The 19,066-nt window shown below is 40.4% G+C and overlaps 1 protein-coding gene across 4 annotated transcripts in view; it reads right to left on the bottom strand.

Annotated features, from left to right (window-relative positions):
• The window catches only part of GRM3 (glutamate metabotropic receptor 3), a 105,428-nt gene extending 91,603 nt beyond the window's left edge, over positions 1 to 13,825 (bottom strand). For 2 of the 4 annotated variants that reach the window (XM_069873784.1, XM_069874036.1), the window contains exon 1: positions 13,749 to 13,825. The gene's annotated coding sequence lies outside the window, so the exon portion shown is untranslated. Of the gene's footprint in view, positions 1 to 9,378; positions 9,424 to 13,748 lie in introns of those variants that run through there. The other 2 variants (XM_069873954.1, XM_069873868.1) reach the window with 2 other exon arrangements.
• Between the last annotated feature and the right edge of the window lie 5,241 nt (positions 13,826 to 19,066).

Genomic DNA, 19,066 nt, shown 5'->3' on the forward strand with positions numbered 1-19,066 from the left:
CTTATTTGAATTTCAATACTGCCTCACACTTTTATTAAAATATACTCTAACCCTGCTTCAGTAATTAACATGAAGAGAGGGCCCTTATTTCTAACAACTGAGATCTCTCAGTTATTTTAGATTTTCTCAAGTATACTTTTGATTAAATAATTGCTGGGTAACAGTATTAACATTTTGTCTATTATAAGGAACACATCACAAATTTCCTACTCATGTTTCTGCAGTTTATGTTTTTGCCAATGTGTTTTATGAGTATTTACCCAGGATGATGCCTTAAGTTAATAACATAAAATACCTACTAGTTTCATAATCATCACTGCAGTGCAGAAAGCATTAGAGTTACAGTAGTTCTGCATTGACGACGTCAATAGATTTACTGCATTCGCATCCTTATGCAAATATTTTAAAAACACACATAACTTTATAACCTTATGCAGTGTGTTGCCTACACATGAGGGTATCAAAGCCTAAGAACATGCAGAGAAGATGTTGAAGTTGACAGCGCAAGTTGTGTTGTTCTTTCCTTTCTTGCTTCTCTGTTCTCCTAATATTAGAGCTCATTTAACGATTCAATGTTGGGTTTTCTAGACAGATACACTTCTGCATAGTCCCTATGGTAAGAGGCAGGACTGCTAATGGTCTTTACATGACAGGCTTCTTTGCTATGTATGTTGAAGCTGATACAGCATGCTGTTGCTTCTAGAGCAGAGCAGGAACTGAATAGACCCTCATAATGAGTTTGTGTGTGAATTGAGCAGAGAATTGTCATGGGTTCTCTCCCTGCATACACACACGGTCTGTCTCTAAATAGCAAAGCTTACTTCTCTCTTGCAATGCAACCTTGTTTGGTCCTGAAATTTGTTAATTCCCTAAGAGAAGCATATTGTTCTCTTTTTGCCTTTGCTTCACCTCGCAAAGGGAACAGGGGAAGCTCTGCTTTGCTGGCAGATGTTAAGATTGTCTCTGGAGGAGCCAGATTTTTGCAGTATGGAGTGCTATGTTGTGAGATCTTGGAGTATGACCCCTGAATGATGTTCATGTCACTTAGAAAAGAAGAGGGTTGGAAGGGATGCTGAAAGATCTTGATCTTTCTTTGCTATTACCCAAATCAGGATCAACTTTACTCTCATCTAACTCATGCCTTTGCCAGCTTGTTTTTAAACAGCTTTGGTGATAGGAACTTCTGAGACTTTCCAGCAGTTTATTCTGTTGCTTCACTCTCCTTATCATTGAAAGCTTTTCCTGAGGGCTAGTCTTCTGTGTGACAATTTCAACCTGTTACTTACCTGTGATAAAACCATTTTTTCACACAAGAAGGCTTATTGATATTCTCTATTTTCTGTCTCAATGATTTATATTTCTTATTTAAAACATAACATGCAAAAGTGGGCACCATACTACAAATACTTCACTATGAGAGTTCGGTAGAGAGTAATGCTTACATTCCATATCTTGCAGAGATTTTTCCTATGTATTAATCTGAGTAGGAGATTTCCCTTTTTCATAACAGTGCCATACCATGCAGTTGAGTCATATATTACTTCTAACCTTCCAAAATTCAGATCCATTTCTGTTTAACTGCTACCTGGCCTGCTGCTCATCTTCCCATATTTGTGGTAATATCTTTGTGAATAATTTTATATTGTCTACTTTCCTCCAAGGGTTATTTTGGGAACCAGAATCCGGCACTACTAAAGTGCAGATGATCTGAAAAACTCATTGCTTTCTGGAACCTGGAATATGTAATAATCAAGTTAGCTACTGATAACTCTCTATCTTCTACTTATAAGGCAAAAAGTTAGTTAATTGCACATCAAAATAATGTAAACATTAATATAAAATAGTAGTCAGCAATCAATTTTAGAACAATTCTTTTGGGTTGGGTACAATCAGGACCACTTTCATAGGACATTACACGGAACTATGTAGAATTTTGCAGAATAAGACATCTTAATTAAACAGGAATAGTACCTGGAATCAATACAGATGGAGAGTGCATTCACATTAAACCTTATTGAAAGAGTTGAAGTTATATTTTAGGGAAAAAGCAGTACAGAGAGTTCCTGTCACATCTTGAAGTCCTTCTGCTACTGCTGTCATGTAAGTTTTTCTTGAGAAAGGACCATAGGATGCAAGACCTGATTTCCCAATTGATTCCTTTATTAATAAATAAATATAGGTGAATTAATGCATGCAAAATAATTTTGGCAGGGGTAGTTATGGAAACAAATAGAAAAAATATTAAATGGATTAGCACACTTAATCAGTCTTAGGTTGCCTAATGAACAATTAGCCTAGTGTTTAATCCCCTTCTATCCATTCTGATTTGCAGCTCTTACTCTCTAAAGATAAACACAAATGATTCCAAATATGCTTTTGTTTTCGAAACTACTTATATTAGTATTACATTGTAATCATTGACATGGAAATTGTGTTAGAAATGGGAACGGACAAAAATGGGATGCACTGGAGCATCTATTAGTTGGTGCTTTATAAAAAAGTGTTGCAAAGAACTTGGTGCACTCTAAAATAGGAATGAGGTGAATCCTGTTTAAATCTGGATTAAATATAGATGACTCTACATGGAAGCTGTTTTTAAGGCCTTAGAAATAAACTCTTAACCACCCAATAACTAGCATTACAAAGGTAGGCTCTACTGACCATGATCATACAGCGTATGTAAACACTTAACTTACTTGTCGTGATCTAGGTTCAAGACACAACACACCAGATGAGTATTTGGGATTTCTAAACCCTGAATCCATGCATTACTACTGGAGGGAAAAAGCATCAAGCTGTATCCCACTGGTTGCCCGGTTGTGCTCTACCATGTCTTTGTATCCCAGACTGTAAAAAAGTTCTCTCTCACGTAAGATGAACCTTCCCCTTCACTCAATGCATCCAAGTAGTGCCTATATAGCAGTCTCAGTGTGATCAAGCTAGACAAAGGGTGGAGGAAAGGGACTACTCTCATGCATAATTGTAGCTTGTACTATGGTGGAGTCAGGCCAGTTCAATATTTGGAGCAGCTGTTCACCTGTTCAGTGGGAAATCAAGGCTTGGAAGTTAATGGTCAGGAACTAATGAGATGGACAGGTGTGTTTTAATTTACTTAGATATGTTAAAAAGTCATGTTGATTAGTTTGAATTCTAGAGGGGACGTATTTTGTTGCAATATTAAGGTGCTCCATGAATTAATGTAGATACTTGAGTGAATGCTTTTTACTTTTTCTCCCTTTCTGAGACTTTCTCTTGGTAGTAATTGCTACCCTCATATGCATTAACCTAGTAGCTGCAAAGGGATTCCTAAGGAGCCTTTGAGGCAGCCACCTGTGGCAGCTCTGTTAGGATCCCTCTGACATTATCTGTGGCCTTGACAATTTGAGGTATATTCTAGTCTGCCAGGGAAAAGTTTAAGCCCTAAAAAAAGAAGAGAAATTAAACAAGAGATGCAGAACATGTGTCTAGGGGGCATGAAGTTCTGGATTCTTGCCTAGTGCCACATTCATCAGGCTTAACGTAGATGAACTCTGTGTGGGTTTGCCAGCAGCAAAGTCGAACTTCTCATCCAAGACTTCCTGACACATTGCTCCACAGTTATGAACTTGAAAGCATGAGAAGCTACTACCTTTTTGTGGAAATACCCAAACAAATAGAATCATAGAATCATAGAATAACCAGGGTGGAAGAGACCCACCGGATCATCAAGTCCAACCATTCCTATCAAACACTAAACCATGCCCTTTAGCACCTTGTCCACCCGTGCCTTAAACACCTCCAGGGAAGGTGAATCAACCACCTCCCTGGGCAGCCTGTTCCAGTGCCCAGTGACCCTTTCTGTGAAAATTTTTTTCCCAATGTCCAGCCTAAATCTCCCCTGGTGGAGCTTGAGGCCATTCCCTCTCGTCCTGTCCCCTTTCACTTGGGAGAAGTGGCCAGCACCCTCCTCTCTACAACCTCCTTTCAGATAGTTATAGAGAGCAATGAGGTCTCCCCTCAGCCTCCTCTTCTCCAGGCTAAACAACCCCAGCTCTCTCAGCTGTTCCTCATAAAGCCTGTTCTCCAGCCCCTTCACCAGCTTCGTTGCTCAAATACTGATCCTGTGTTTGTATCCATCACTCACATCTGTAGTATTCATTGGTTTGTTTTATGCTTGAAGTGACTTGGAGGCTTCCCTTTTACACATGCTCCTGGGGAGAATTTCTCTGACTTGTGGACAGTCAGGTTGCTAGCTGAAGTTAATGATCACAATGGTCATCTTATACCAAACATGCCAAACATGTCATGCTGAACATGGTTTATGCTAGACAACATAGCAGTTAAGCATCCCTGTGTTTAGTAACGATTGAGCCAACAGAAGCCATCGCCCATGTAGATTCCTCTGGCAAGGACAAAGCAACAGGTTGTTCAAACTGCATAAGAAATTTTCTTCTGAAATGTGAATGTGGATATGAGTGCTGACAATTATTTGGTTGGATATGTAAGTATTTGAGAACTAGAAATGACCAGAAGCAGTCAAGAAAAAAAGGTGGACAAGGGCATCAATATGGTTCTGTGAGGCTCCTGAGGGCTCTTTGGGGAAAATGTTGACAGAAGTAAGGCTTGGAGACTAAAGCAAAGAAATAGCACAAAGGATTTCTCTGAGGAGGGTATTCAAGACAAGTGAAGTCAAGCCATTCATCAACTATACTTATCTCTTTGGGTATGGGTCCAAATGTGCAGCTGGAGAAGGTTCAACGGAAAACAGCAAGAACAACAAGATCCTAAAAGAAGCACATGGATAGAGGAAAAGCAGATTTTTTCATTGAGTCAGGAGGAGAATACTGAGGAGAACATTACATAAATGAATCTTAAAAAGCTAAAATCGAATCCCTTTGAAATATAAAGGACTGGAATGGAAAGGAAAGTACTGAATTGCTTCTAATCTCTATAGCAGAGAGGACAAGAGTGCTTGGTTGCAAAAGTGGGATTTAATTAAACTTTTAGAGTCCATAAGAACAATGAAGCACTGCATGTACTGCTGCAGGAGGCTGTGAAATCTCTGTTGTTGCAGATTTTAAGGGAATAATTCAGTAAGTATTAGTTAATAAAGACTTAGAGAGAGTTTATGTCATCTTTGGAAGGGGAAATGGATCTGATGAAGTCCTTACTAGTATCATTATCTGTGGAACTATAAATACTCTGCTCAGGAAAATGGAACTTTGTGTACAGTCTTTGAAAATGAACAATCTTACATAAAAAAGGCCTCTTTCCATCAATTTCTACCCCAATGGATTTTTCACCCTTTCAGGTTAAGTTCTAATTTCGACCTTGTGCCCTTGCCAGGAAATCAGAGGGACTAAGAACACCTATTATTCTCTGCAGCTGCTCACTGGACATTGATTTAAGGTATCTAGGTCTAAATTGAGCTATTTGTCTGCTTCCTTGCTTAAAACCGGTGAAAGCAAAATAGACAGAGAGCTTGAAAAAGCATGTGGATATTTGGCTCCACCTTCTTACCTACTGGCCAAACTACCTTGATCAGTGGCATTTTAGGGAGCAGGAACATTTCCCATTGATAAACAAACAACAAGGAATTGCTGGATCACACCACTCCCTGCTGCTACAACTGGATGTTTCAATTCACATTTCAGCTTTCGGCTAAGAAACCTGGGCTTCAAGTCATCTCCCAGCTCCCAGGAGCTAGTGTTACCTCCAGACTTGATTCTTCTTCCTTTCTTCATACCGAGTGATGCCAGAAGGAGTATATTTATTTGAGCTTGATACTCAATATATTTACGTTAACATCTAAGCACTAAGCACTGTCCTAGATGTATTTTTCTGTGAAAAATATTGGGCAGATTAACTGTTATCATTAAGAAATCCGTAGTCCTGAGAAACCTCAAAAATGTCAATGAAATAATAAAAGGAAATCAATCTTTCCCTGCTAGTTAGAGGGCTCTGTTGTGGTTGGAGTGCCTGATATTTCCAATAGTCTTTCAAATAGTCTCTGAAACTATTAAAATAAAGACACCTTTCCAGCATTTTCCTTCTCTGCCTTTCACAAATGATGGTTCTTTTAACCTCCTTCTCCCCTCTTTGTTTGCTTAGAGGATCAAAGCTTTTTTACTTATTTCTTTTTCCTCCCAAACAGTTTCTGGAGTGTTAAAAAGCACCACCAGTATGCTGAGTTTACATTACAAACAAGTTAAAATTCCCAGTCTGCCAGAGCTTTTCTCCTAGGATACCAAGGAAAGCAAAGTTCAGCTAAACTGCACAATTAATCGGAGATCACTTCTGAATGAAGAAGAAAAGCTTGTTTTAAGCAGGGCTATTCTCTCTTTTTTGGGGGATTTGAAGTCCACTACAGAAAGCAAAATTATTATTCTCAGAAAGTTATCTCACTTTATTTGTATTCCTGGAGCTATCTGATTAGGTCATCTTCCTTTTTCTCTCATAAAATCATCTTAATGAATCGAGTGTGGGATTAGCCATATGTAAATACGATCTTATTGACAGCCACATTGACAAGTGAATGGATGAAAAAGGGCACGGACTGCATGTTGCTTTTGCTAGAACAAGAGTCATTTGTATTCTGCTTTCAAGACCCTGAGACATACGCCTTATTTCTTGGTTATGAAGAAAATCATCTTTTTCAAGGTAAATGTGTCCTGCAAGAATGGTATATTGGGCTGAAATAGACTTTAGTGTTGATCTACCATCTCCACACAGACAATTTCTACCCTTTTCTCAACTTGGGATAGCAAAACCTAGCCTGATAACTTAATTTAGTGCATCAGTCCCAGGTAGGATGGGCTTACACCTTTGTAAGAAATGTAGTTTTTAAGAAAATACATTGTCTGTTGATCTCATTGCCTGCTATTTCCAGGGTTCTTCTAAAGCTATGATGTTTGCAAAGAAGAAAGTGAGCAAACAGTATTAAGAGAGCCCAAGGGAATACACTGAAAATGGTTGCAAGTTAGGTTTACAAAGGCACTTTAGTGTATTCTTACAGCATTTGGAAGAAGTATTTAGAAGATTCTTATAAATGTTGTAAATTTTCTACTAAAAAGTCATTCTGTGGTAGCATTTTGTGGTCAAGTATTTAAAAATGAGGAAAAGCAGACCCTTATCATTGTCTATGCAAATAATGCGTTGTACAGACCAGGCATTGTAAGGTATTTTATTCTCAAATTTTTGCTAAATTTTAATCCAATTCTATTACATTTTTACTTCATTTTTCTAGAAGGAAAAGAATTAAATACTGCAAAATACATCTGTGAGCAGGTAAAATTAAGTTCTTTCACCTGTTGTATCCTGAAGAATCTAGAATCTTTAACAATGGAACCAAACTAGGTGTCAGTTGACACACAGTGAAGGTGTCTTTTTGATTAACTGAACTAATGTAAAAATGCCATTAAAAATCTATAATAAAAAGCCAGAAGGTCTATGGATATATTCTCAACTAGTCACATATAACACTGAAATAAACAAAAAGATATTATGAGGCTTTTTTGAAAACTCCCTTTTCATGGTAAAACCAATCATATTTTTGCATAAAACATCAATTTTTAAATGCCCTTAGAGATAAAGATAATTTTTGATATTTCTTAGCTGTGTGAGCTGCCCCAAGTGATCAAATTGTTTTGACACCTTAGAACTGAACTCTATATGTCTTGTTGCACAACATCTTTATATTTCTCCTTGCCTTCATCATTTTGTCTGTTTATCTGCTTATTTCACAATGAAAATACACAGAAGTAAGGAAAAAATAAATTCATTCTTTCTGTTCTAGAAACATGTCCAAAATTTACTTCTTGATTTTTATCAGATCTCTTTGGTTATGCAATTCCAACAGCAAGGCAGCTAATATCTGCTAAGTATCACAAATGTGAAATTTTTAAACACTAGCAGAACGATGTCTTCTTATGATTTCCTAATAATTTCTTCACAAATTACTGCAGCCACTGTGAATTAAATTAATAACAATACAAATATATAATAATTATAGAACAGTACAGAAATTGCTGGGAAGTAAGTACTGGATCAAAAAGACAGCTCAGCCAAAGACATATAAAACATATATGCAGAATTGTTCACTCAAGTACAACTGCCAGTCTCCCATCAGGAAGTCATGGCACACACAAGCTGGAGCCATTATGGGATCTAAGAAGTCAATGTAGACAAAACTAAGTTTTATGAAGAAGACAACCATCCTGATGCTGAGCTGTACATTAAAATGGTCAATAATTGCAATGCGTACCTTAAATCAGATAGCCAGTGTCAGCAAGGTAAAGAATGATGTAGGAGCATCTGAGAGAACAGACACGTTTTCTATAGGGCTCCATTCCTCACTGGAATAAATATAGCCCACATGACCCCTTTATTCCCATAGCAAAGGACTGGGGCTGGTCTGACAGCTCCTGAACCATCTCAGCCCTGCTGTTACATGACAGTGGAGCAGGCAATTGCACCACTGATGAAATAATGCTTAGGGATTTTTTGAGATGAAAAATTTTATTAATAAATTTAGGGATAAACTTTAGAAGTTTCGAGATGAAACAATATTTTGTAAGATTTTCAAACCCGTTTCAAATGGTGTCCTTTCCTATACTTCATGGGTCAATCTGATAATCATTGGTTTTACCACACAGTATTCAATGACTGTTGCAAATCACTGATGACCCAAAGTGCTAGATTTGGCACCTGACACACTAGTTTTGCTGAAAGAGGCTTACGGAGTTGCACCATACAATTAGGTGGTCTCTTTTTTGGCCACTTATGTCAGCCAACCTCTTTGCAGGGCTAATTCCAGAGAAGAGTCCCAGCACTGCTGAATCTCAGACTCAGTGAATTGCCTGCAGCATCCTCCTTCACGAACTGTCTGCCTAACAACATGTGCTTTTGAGAACTAGCAACCACAAACCAGAGGCTGAGGCTTTGCAGAGCCCTAGATTATTCAGTTATGCAGTTATGTTAACCTCTCCAGACACAGCATTTAGATAAAATTGTCTCTGATTTGAGTGTGGACTTGTTACTGGAGCTTTCTATGAGAATGGAAGCTGTTGTGAGAGTCCTACTATATTTATCAGATGAGTGGGCACTCAGTCGCTGCATCCTGCACACTTATTTTGGGTTTTTTTTGCTGTTTTTCACCTGCCTGTCATCTTCTAGACAAAGTTATTTTACAGTTTTCAGGTTCCCTTCAGGCCCTTCCCAGCCTAGGCCCTTCTTTATCCTCTGTACCAGTGGGAAGTAATTCCTTGTATCACCCCTCTCTGTTCCTCTTTTCTTTCATTTTTTTTTTGGCAGTCCCTGCTTTCAGCCTTTGAAAATGCTTTTCCCCTGACTTCATCTCAGTCCCAACCCTATCATTTTCCTTCCCTATTTTATTCTTACTTTTGTCCTCTGATCAAACATCTCTTATTTGCTCAAGTGTGGTCCTGTTTCTTCTCACCAGCACATCTTCCTTCTTAGCATCCCTCCCCTCAGATGCTCTGTTCCTTAAGGGGTGTTCTGAGCTAACAGTCATCATTGTTCCCATGAATACTTTCCTTTCAACACACTAGTTCTCCTAACACAGTTTTGACCTATGAATTTTCTGACTCTGTGGTCACCCACTGAGCTTTTGACTTCATTCTCCCTTGTGTGTAGTTTATTGGTTTTCCTCCATAATCTGAAAATGTCTCTATTGACTTCCTAATTGACCACATCAATCTGTTTCTGCCTCCTTTGTTTTTATTGCGCTGTGTCTGAATTTTACCTGAAGACCATGCGTGACTAGACGTTTCCCCTCCCTCCTTTTCCCAAGAATATGCTTAAGCTGTCAATGTGTGCTCAATGTATGCTGACACCTGATAAGACTTCTTGGTCGTGGTGAACTTTAGAATTCCCTCACATTCCACTTATCCACCTAGCTTCTATATCTTTCTTGTTACTTAAGATTACTATGGGAAAAAAAACAACCCACCTCTATGACATTTTCTCTACTAGGTCACCCTTTCCTAAATCTCTGAGGCCATTTCCGTCCTTAGTCAGTATGCGTGGATGTAATCCTCTGCCTGGTTAAATTCTGCAGTTACCACTTCCATAAAATGTGCGATATTTATACCTTGCTAGTATAATTTCTGATCTCTTTAATGAGAATGTCTTCTTCACCATCTTCACTAGCTTTACAATCTCTTCATCCCACAACTGATTTACCATTCTATTTACTTTTTTTCCAGCTTAAATACTCATCTGAGTGTTTTTACTGCTCTTTATTTCCTGTCTTATCAAGCTTTCTTCTCTTTATTTTTCCCATTTTATCTCCTACAGATCTATTTTCTCCAACCTTCTTTTTTGTCTACACAACTTTGTTTTTCTTGTCTGTTCACTTTTCTAATTGAAAATTTCAGGCTTTCACAGCATCCCCAAAATCCTCTTCTAAGTTCCCATTTCATTCATGAAATGTTCAGATTTCCCTCTGTACACACCTTGTTTGGTGCATATATGATATAGTTTATATATTTAGTCATCAGCCTTTGTGTGTACTGAGGAGGGGTCTTTTGTGGCCAAGGTCATCAGTATTATCAAGGTCAAGCTATTTGCTAGACTTTAAGGCACTCTGAACGAAGGCTGCCTCAGTAATTGGGGTTAAGGCCATGTCTTTGCATGCAGATAAATTGTGTGTTAGAAGGTTTGGAAAAGCTGCTACGCTGCTGCTTAGGTTTTTGACACAACCTATTGATTTACTTGAGGAGCATATAAGTTGCTATGTAAGCAGTACAATTGCTAACTACATAAATGCTCCCATAATCTCAGCATAGCTATGAATAATAGCATGGTAATAGTTTCAGCTATAATACCTTGTTCTACATTTGAGAAGGCCAATATGAAGTAAAAGCAATACAGTTCTACAGTCTTATTTTTGTGTTATTTGTTAAAGCTCTAGTAAATTCACTTCTTTTTTGACTTTAATATGTTTAGAGAGATTTACCCCCTATGAAAATTTGATGCATTGCTTTGGAAAAACGGCTAGAAACAAGACAGTATTTTCTTGCAGTGTTTTTGAAAAAATGAACATCCCTCAAATAAAATGTTCTAAAGGCTCATAAGACAATAGACAAGGCAGCAAATTCATTTAGATTACATACTGCATTCTTGGCTTACCTGAAAAAAAGAACCAATTGCCCTAACCTGTAATAGTTAAAACACTTATAATAAAGAGCTATGTGTTTATCTCAGTGGAAATATCTAACAATTGTACTGGGGCTGTTCCCAGACATCCTTGTGCCCAGGAGGAATTCCTTTATTATTTTATTATTTTTTTTTGTCATTTTACTCCTACTACTAAGATAAAATCATGATTTTCAAGCAAATCTGTATTTTCATAAGATGAAATGTGTCCTAGATTTTTCTACCTGTTTAGTGCTACATTATCACAGTGAAAGTTTGCCTTAGTAAGTTCGTAGCCCGGAACAGTCACAGAGAGATTTAGGAAGATGGTGCCAGCCAAACACTATGCTCCTTCCCTGCCACATGGGTAGCCCAAATCCACCACTGTCATGCTCTGGACATTCTACACCTGGTGCTGGAGCAGCGTGCTTCATTATCCTCCTAGTCACTGCTTCCCTTTGACTCTGGACCCCCCTCCATTGCCAATGCAACCTACCCGGGGATTAGAGCAGAACCTTAATCTCCACACTAGTAGAGAGCAAGAAGACAGTCTTGTCTTTAAGTCTCTGACCTGGACTAAGTTCAAAACTAAGCTTTACATCAGCTATCAGTTTCATATCAGCAAGCAGATGAAAAACCAGTCAATATTACATGATCTTCTTCACAAGAGCTTATGTAGCTTACTGTAGTTACACACATTCACACACAAGCAGTAATATTGCACCCTGTAAAAGCTTGTGGCTGGATTCTGAAATCACACTGTTAAACCAGACTCTTGGTGGGCATACACTTCATGTGACCCTCCTCAATTCTTGTAGACCAATAAAGAATTTAACCCACCGGGTTTAAAGAAAAAAATGCAATGTGACTCCAGTGTAAGTGACACTAGAACCAGGGTGTTCAAGTCTTATAGTATTCTAAATGGGACTCTGAGACATTCAGAGTAATTTGTGTTCTGTAGGACACTTCCACAGGTGTGTTGTGTTTGAAGAAAACATCCAAATAGCTCTTTCTTCAAATGTCAGTAGATCTCCTTACACTTTCTTCATTTCCAGATTCAGCTTCACTTATGTAACGCACAGCACTGAACCGAATGATACTACTATTTGTGATGTATTTATTTTCTTTTGGCTTTCTAATCATATTTAGTACTTTGCTTCAACATAATTTAATTAAGTATAAAAACATTAAGTGAATACAGAAAGATAGTTAACCCCTGTTTCCTGCTTTAGGTTCACTCTTTCAATGATAAAATTAGAATCTTACTCCTAGACAAGGTGTCAACATCTGCTTAAAAAACTTTATTTGTAGAAGCTATAAGTAGGTCAGCAGCACAAGTAACCCAGAGAAACGTCAACAGCAATTAGAAAAGCATCTTGACTCTGGGATGAAAGTCCTGCTTTAATGCACTTGGTACCAATGCCACTTTCCTTGTTTTTAAGCTACAGAACAATAAAGAAATTGATGGATTTTCTATTTTGAAGTGTGTTTTGTTTTATATATAACACAGGACTCCAGAAATATTGAGCGTAGCAGTGGACTACATCATTCTTTATAAAAAAGCAACAAGCAAAAAAGGCACATAAATTGGACTATGAAATATTCTAGCAGAGGACAAATTAACTTTCATTGCTCTTCAAGTAATCAGTTTATTAAGAAGGATTTGCATGGATTGTTATTGATTTTACTATGAGAATGAACGTTACAAAGGTAAAATGTTTTTATTACCCTAATTGTGCATAAAAGTAGCTTATTGTGTATTTTTTCCCAGCATAACTGAAGAAGTGACATTTTCTTATAATACTTACATTTATCAACATGAGCAACTGCAAAAGAAGTCATAATGATTTAAGTACATTTGAAAAAAAAGAAAAAAATATTTTTCTTAAAATATGTATCTGATCAGGTGGATTGTGTGCTTTTCAAACTGTTTTCATGCATATTTAATCAATGTGAGACATATGCAACCTGAAATAGGTACCAGTCTGTGTCCCAGGCTGTTCTGTTTGATAGTCTTCCAACTGAGATTTTATTGAAGCCGAATTAATTATTTTAAAAATAAAATTAAATAATCTTCAGCAGGTGGCATAAACTGAGAAAAAGCCAAAGAACTCACAAGCTACCAGCAGATCCTTAGTTCAGTTCACTGCAGTATTGGTAAGATGCCTAGTTTTTCAAGAATTGCTTGGGATTTATCAAGATTGCTGTAGTACAGGGATGTATGTGTAAAATGATCCACGGAAAAACTATGATAACCTAGGGGAAAAAAGTCTCCATAATCCAACACACCCCTCAAATACTACCTAAACCCTAGCATAGAGGTATACTTTCTCACACCCACATGTGTATCTCAGCAGATATGGGCACCTGACACAGATGAAAGATACATGCCTACACACCCCTAGGTCTACACAGAGTTAGACAAACACTGTCTAGGAATAAAATCACTTTCTTATGAATCTCTATGTTTAATATATCTATATGCACCCAAGCAAACATGAGCATAGATATACACACATACATACCCAGAGACATAGGAACGTAGGCGAGGCACAAACATAGGCACAAACAGCTCTAGAATCACACACCTATACAGCTGGATGCATACTCACATGGACAGATAGATATACAGGTATGTATGAGGGAGAGTTTACATTGACTCTACCATCCCTGCTAATTTCTCCTTTCTTTTTGAAGCATTCCAATTTTAGGATTCTGGAGCGAGCCAGGTCCCTGCAGGGGAGGTAGCTCAGAAGGAGCAAAGCGCTTGCAGCCTCTTTAAGGTTCCCCACCTCACTCCCAGCAGCAGATCCAGTGAGATGAGCTGGGTACCCAGCACGGCTCTCCCAGCTGCTGGCTCGGCAATTCCCACCCCAGTTTAAGGAAGAGTACAGGACGGCAAGCTCAAGATCTCCTCCTTTCACCTCCAAACCCTGTGGGAGCAGGAACCTCCGGGCAACTTTGGTCACGGCTGCAGTGTCCTGGGCGAGCCCTTTCTGCCCCCACCCCTCCACTTGCGGACCCCCTGCATCCTACCTGCCCTCTGCAGGTGTCAAAGCTCTTGACATCCCCCCCCCGCTTCCTCCTCCCCACCCCTAGATTCTCCTGGCCCCTGACCCCCGTCAGCAAACCCCCTTTCAAACCCCCGTCTCCAAACTTTTTTCCCGCAGCGGCTGCACCTGCTCGGGAGGGCAGGGCGGGCGGTGCGGGTTGCGGAGACCCCGGATCCAGGGATGCAGGCTGCAGGGTGTGGGATGTGAGGAATTGGGATGAGAGGACTGGGGTGAGAAGGCTGAGATGCAGCGATGCGGGGAGCGGGATGCACGGATGCGAGAGGCAGCGTGCAGGGACCGGGATGTGGGATGCAGGGAGCGGGGTATCAGCGCCCAGGTCCTTACCGTGCCATGGAGGAATGTCCCGGCGAGGGTCTCCTGCCGCTCCCGAGCATCGCGGGCCTCCCGATGCTCTCGTTAAACATCCACCGGGGAGTCTCACCCCCCAAAACTTGTGTGAGCTGCTTCCTTTGGGAACGGTCACGCTTTCTCCCCCCTGCCTTGGATCGGATCCCGACGGAAACTCATCGAGGCCTCCTGAGCGGACAAGGGTAAGGCTGGGAGGGAGAAGGGGACGAGGGGCGCAGCGGGAAGGAGAGACTGCGATCACCAAGCGATGATCCCGGCCCCTTTCCCTCCTTTCTGGAGCACCCGCTTCCCGTTCCTCTGAGCAACTTCGTCTCCTCTCGGCCAGGCAGCGCCTGGTACCCGCGCTGTTAATTGGGGTCCCTTTTCGCAGCCTGGCATCTTTCTAGATTTCCTCTCCTTTCCGGGCCAAGGGGATTGGTGCAAAGCTTTAAATCAGGAGGCGAGCTAGAGTTGCAAAGGCAGGGAAGGATAGAGAGCCGGCTACTCGGGGCGTGCGGCAGCTCTGCAGCCGGGCTGCCGGAGCTTCCCACCGTGTGTTCGCTTACTGCGTTTCTATTTCTAACTTTGAAGCCGGCTGTGGCTCCTGGGAGCCCTCGCCGCCGTCCCCATGCTCCCCGAGCCCGTTTAACCGCGAGCAGGAGCGCAGCCTGGTCCCCGGGAGGGGGGAGCAGGGGGGACGGGACAAGGGGACGCTGCTGTCGCCTGGCAACCCCGCATCCCTGCCCCGAGCATCCCTCCCCCAGGGCCCTGATTGGGCAGGGACGCCCCTCCGAGGATGCTGCGCTCTGGCACTGCGACTTGTCGCATCCTCAAAAAGCAGCGAGCGGGCAGGGGGGACTGAGAGACGGCAGGAGAGCCGAGACAGTTCAGGGGGTTGTATCACCACCCTCCTGGCTTTCTCTCTTCCAGCTGGCTTGATAAATTTGCTTCTGCCCTATATCTCCTGGCAAAAGAATGCATTTGTATATATATACATAGATGCAAAATATAGAAATGTATTTATATATAGACATATATGAGCAGACATATATATTCCATGCAAACTATCTGTATTATCTATGTTCTTTACATTATTGCCATATTGTAATCCGCATGGGAAGGCAGAAAAAAAATAGTTACTGGGGAAAGGTCACTCTAGAGTGCAGCAAAGGATGCAAAAGAAAAAAGAAAGCTACTTTTTGTGTTATGTATGTCTGAAACCCACATGTTTACATCACTTAGAGTGCTAACAGAAGGTCATGATCTTAAAGAGGGCATTAAATACCATGAGGTGAGTGAGCTGCAGCAGTCAGTGAGGGTGGATGTGTTGACTTCAGAGAGGGTGAGTTCAAGCTGTGCTTCATGGGGCACTGCTGGTACCACATGTGGCTTCATTGCTCATTCTCTGCTGTTGGAGACAGTGAGCAGCTGCTTCCTGCTGATTGAGTGTAGCATGGAGAGGGTGTCCCTAAAATCCCAGCCCTTCCTTTCCATCACAGCTCTGGTTGGGACACTGTGATTTTCTCACCTCTAACTCTTCAGCAGGGAGAAAGCCATCATCCACCTCTCCCTGGATGCTCCCTCTCACCTCTGGACTTGACTACAGTTCAAGTCCCCACTTGATTCCTATCAGTGCTTGGATGAAGCAAGAAGACACTGCAGTCAGGAGCTGCAATCCAGCAACACACATGGGGACACTATTGTTTCAGCAGCCATGGTTCTGGTAAGGAATTAAGCCAAAGTAAAATGAAATAAAATAAAAGAAAAAAGAGGCATCCGCTTTTTAATATTTTATGTTACGTTATTTAACATCTTCTTACTTTTGTTATGTTCCCATTACATTTGAGCTACTTGGTTAATTTTATAAGAGCTTTTTCTTGGAAGCCAAGGACATTTACTAAGGTGTGCATGTTATACTGTTTCACTAAGGACTTCAAAGTTAAGCAGGGAGTGAAATGAAAGAGCCCAGTTCCTCTAGGTTTACCCTACTGTGAATTGGATTAAAATGTAAGTAAGACATTGCAGTAACATCAGGGTAAACTGGAATGAGTAGGAAATCAGTCTCACATCTTAAATCATAACACATTTTGACAAATAGGTCTAGAGATTTTTTTTTTCTTTTCACAGTCTTGCAGGCTGATTGCCAAAAAACACTAGTGGAAGGAAGGATCTGATTCTGCAGTGTCTTGTACACAGAAGTCATGGCTCAAAGTGAGTATAAAAGTAACTTTTTAGTTGGGTAAGATATAAAACCCACTGTGTATGAAATTGATCACCACAGGCAGCAAGTGGAATTTAGCTGAGAAGTATTGTATGACTTTGAATAGGTCTCTTAGAGGAAAGAAGGTGACCAGGTCATTCATGCTTTTACTTCAAGAAGCATTTTTGGCATTGATGGATCACTCTTTTACCATGTCTGCTGCTGTGCAGTGTTTGATAATGGTCCCTAACACTACTACTTGCATTTACACCTGATTTATGGCTACTGAGAAGCAGGGGAATAAACCTGACCAGCCAACAAAGCTTTAGGTGAAGGCACAAAGGTTTCAGTCCCACTTTCTGCCAATGCACTTCCTCAGCTGGTTCTCCTAGCAAAACTTATTCTCATTTTAGGCACAAGAACCCTTACCCAGTCATCCCAAAGCAGGATTCTGGAGACCTTATTCCAGTGTATGACTGTGGCAGAACCATCTTTATTTTTGTAGGGAAAACAAGTATGTCTTAGTTCCCTTTTGAGATAGCATGTGCTACTTTCAGTGGGTGTAGTGAAGCTGCAGTCCCATATTGGACATATGTTTTCAGACAGCCAGATGTTAAGACTTATGGATACACACAGTGTTACAATACAGGGTAATCCGAAGGTCTTAGTGAAGCTTTGTGTTAAGCTGTAGTTTGCTGTTATTAGGCAAATTACTCCCTTGAGTCTAAATTGAGCACCTTAGGCTATGCTTGATTGTAGGTATGTCCATGGCTAGACAGAGCAATCAGGCCAATTGAGCTCTGCCAGGGACAGTTTAAACAAAGCAATCAACAGCCCTTGATGTCTTTGACCTGGATCCAAAGAAGGAGACTTATTATGAAATCTATTTATTTATTGATTTTCTATCTCCAGCACAAAAATATAAAATCATCATTAAAAGTTTCTGAAATAAGTAGTTTTTACCTTTGTGAATTATCTGTTGGTAAAAAATAGTTATGGCTAGTTAAAAGATAGATTTCTTTCAAATTGAGTTTCCATACCACATTGAGCTTGTAGAAAGCTTTGATGAACCGAAGAATTTGTTTTTATAAAGTTCAGGAAAGTGATTAATTAACAGGCTTACCACCACAAGTAAACAGATGTGTATCTTTTTCTTGCATGGAATTATGACATGAGCTTTAAGATTGTACATATGGGAACTTTCCAGTTTTACATCCGATAGCAAGATACTGAAGATATTGTTCCAGAAAAAAACACTTTGTAGGGCTCCCTAACTTGCTATAAGCAGCTGTTTTGAAAGACACTCATGTTATTTGCAGACTAAATCCCAAAGTGATGCTTTAGAAAAATTGCAAGTGTACACATACTGCCAGTGAGTGATCTATGGATTGGGCCAAGCATACCTGAATAATTCATGAGGCCTGTGATCTTTTCTTTTTTTCCTGGGGACCTTACAGAAATGGACAGAGAATAGGGACATGGATCAATGATTTTTTTCTAGCAAATTGTTCTCTCCCACCTGATTTCCAGCAGCTCTGCAACTGCTCCATTTGAGTATGACTGGGCATAATGCCATTCTGTGGCAGTTGTCCTGAGATAACAATTCTTGTCATCATCACAGAACCAAGCCTGGCATATCTCAGTGGCTTTGGGCACACATCAGCAGCACCTGGAGATGGTGTCCTGTTCTCCTGAGAGTCTCTCAACCTTAGGGTGCAAATCAACTCTTTGATAGAACAGGAGGGCTACTCTCCCATTTTTTGGCATCCACAAGGGTCTAGACGTGCCTTCACAACACTATGGCCATGGTAGTCTCCATATTTGGAGACACAAAGGCAAAAAGCTCATAATGGCTGATGTGGAAATCTACAATGCCCCTCACTGTCTGGCTCATCCCTACCTGTCAGTTGTAGGTGACACTGACATATTCCAAAGGAATGGCCCAATGGCACAGGGCTTTCAGGGGGATGTGTCCCCATCTGGGTATACCTAGGGGAGATCCACAGCTATGAGAAGTATAATGGATGTCACTGTCATATATAGGGGCCTCATGCACTACCAAGAAGTGGCAATCTAGTGAGTTTCTTCTGGCACTAGTATGCACTTTTCACTAAACAGCACTGATGGTTTATTAACTTAAAAATGAAATGTCTTGTTTTCTTATTTTTAAATGGTTTTGAAGAGATTTTAGGTCTATACATGCAGTGCACAAAGTCCCCATGTACACTACTGCTGACAATGCTCACCCTCTTATGGTTGATACATGCGGCACTCATTGGGACTTTAGAGACCTTGTTATTTCCTGTCAAATGTCCAGTGATAACTTCTT

Source organism: Phaenicophaeus curvirostris, chromosome 1 (assembly GCF_032191515.1).
Source record: "Phaenicophaeus curvirostris isolate KB17595 chromosome 1, BPBGC_Pcur_1.0, whole genome shotgun sequence".
NCBI classification, from domain to species: domain Eukaryota; kingdom Metazoa; phylum Chordata; class Aves; order Cuculiformes; family Cuculidae; genus Phaenicophaeus; species Phaenicophaeus curvirostris.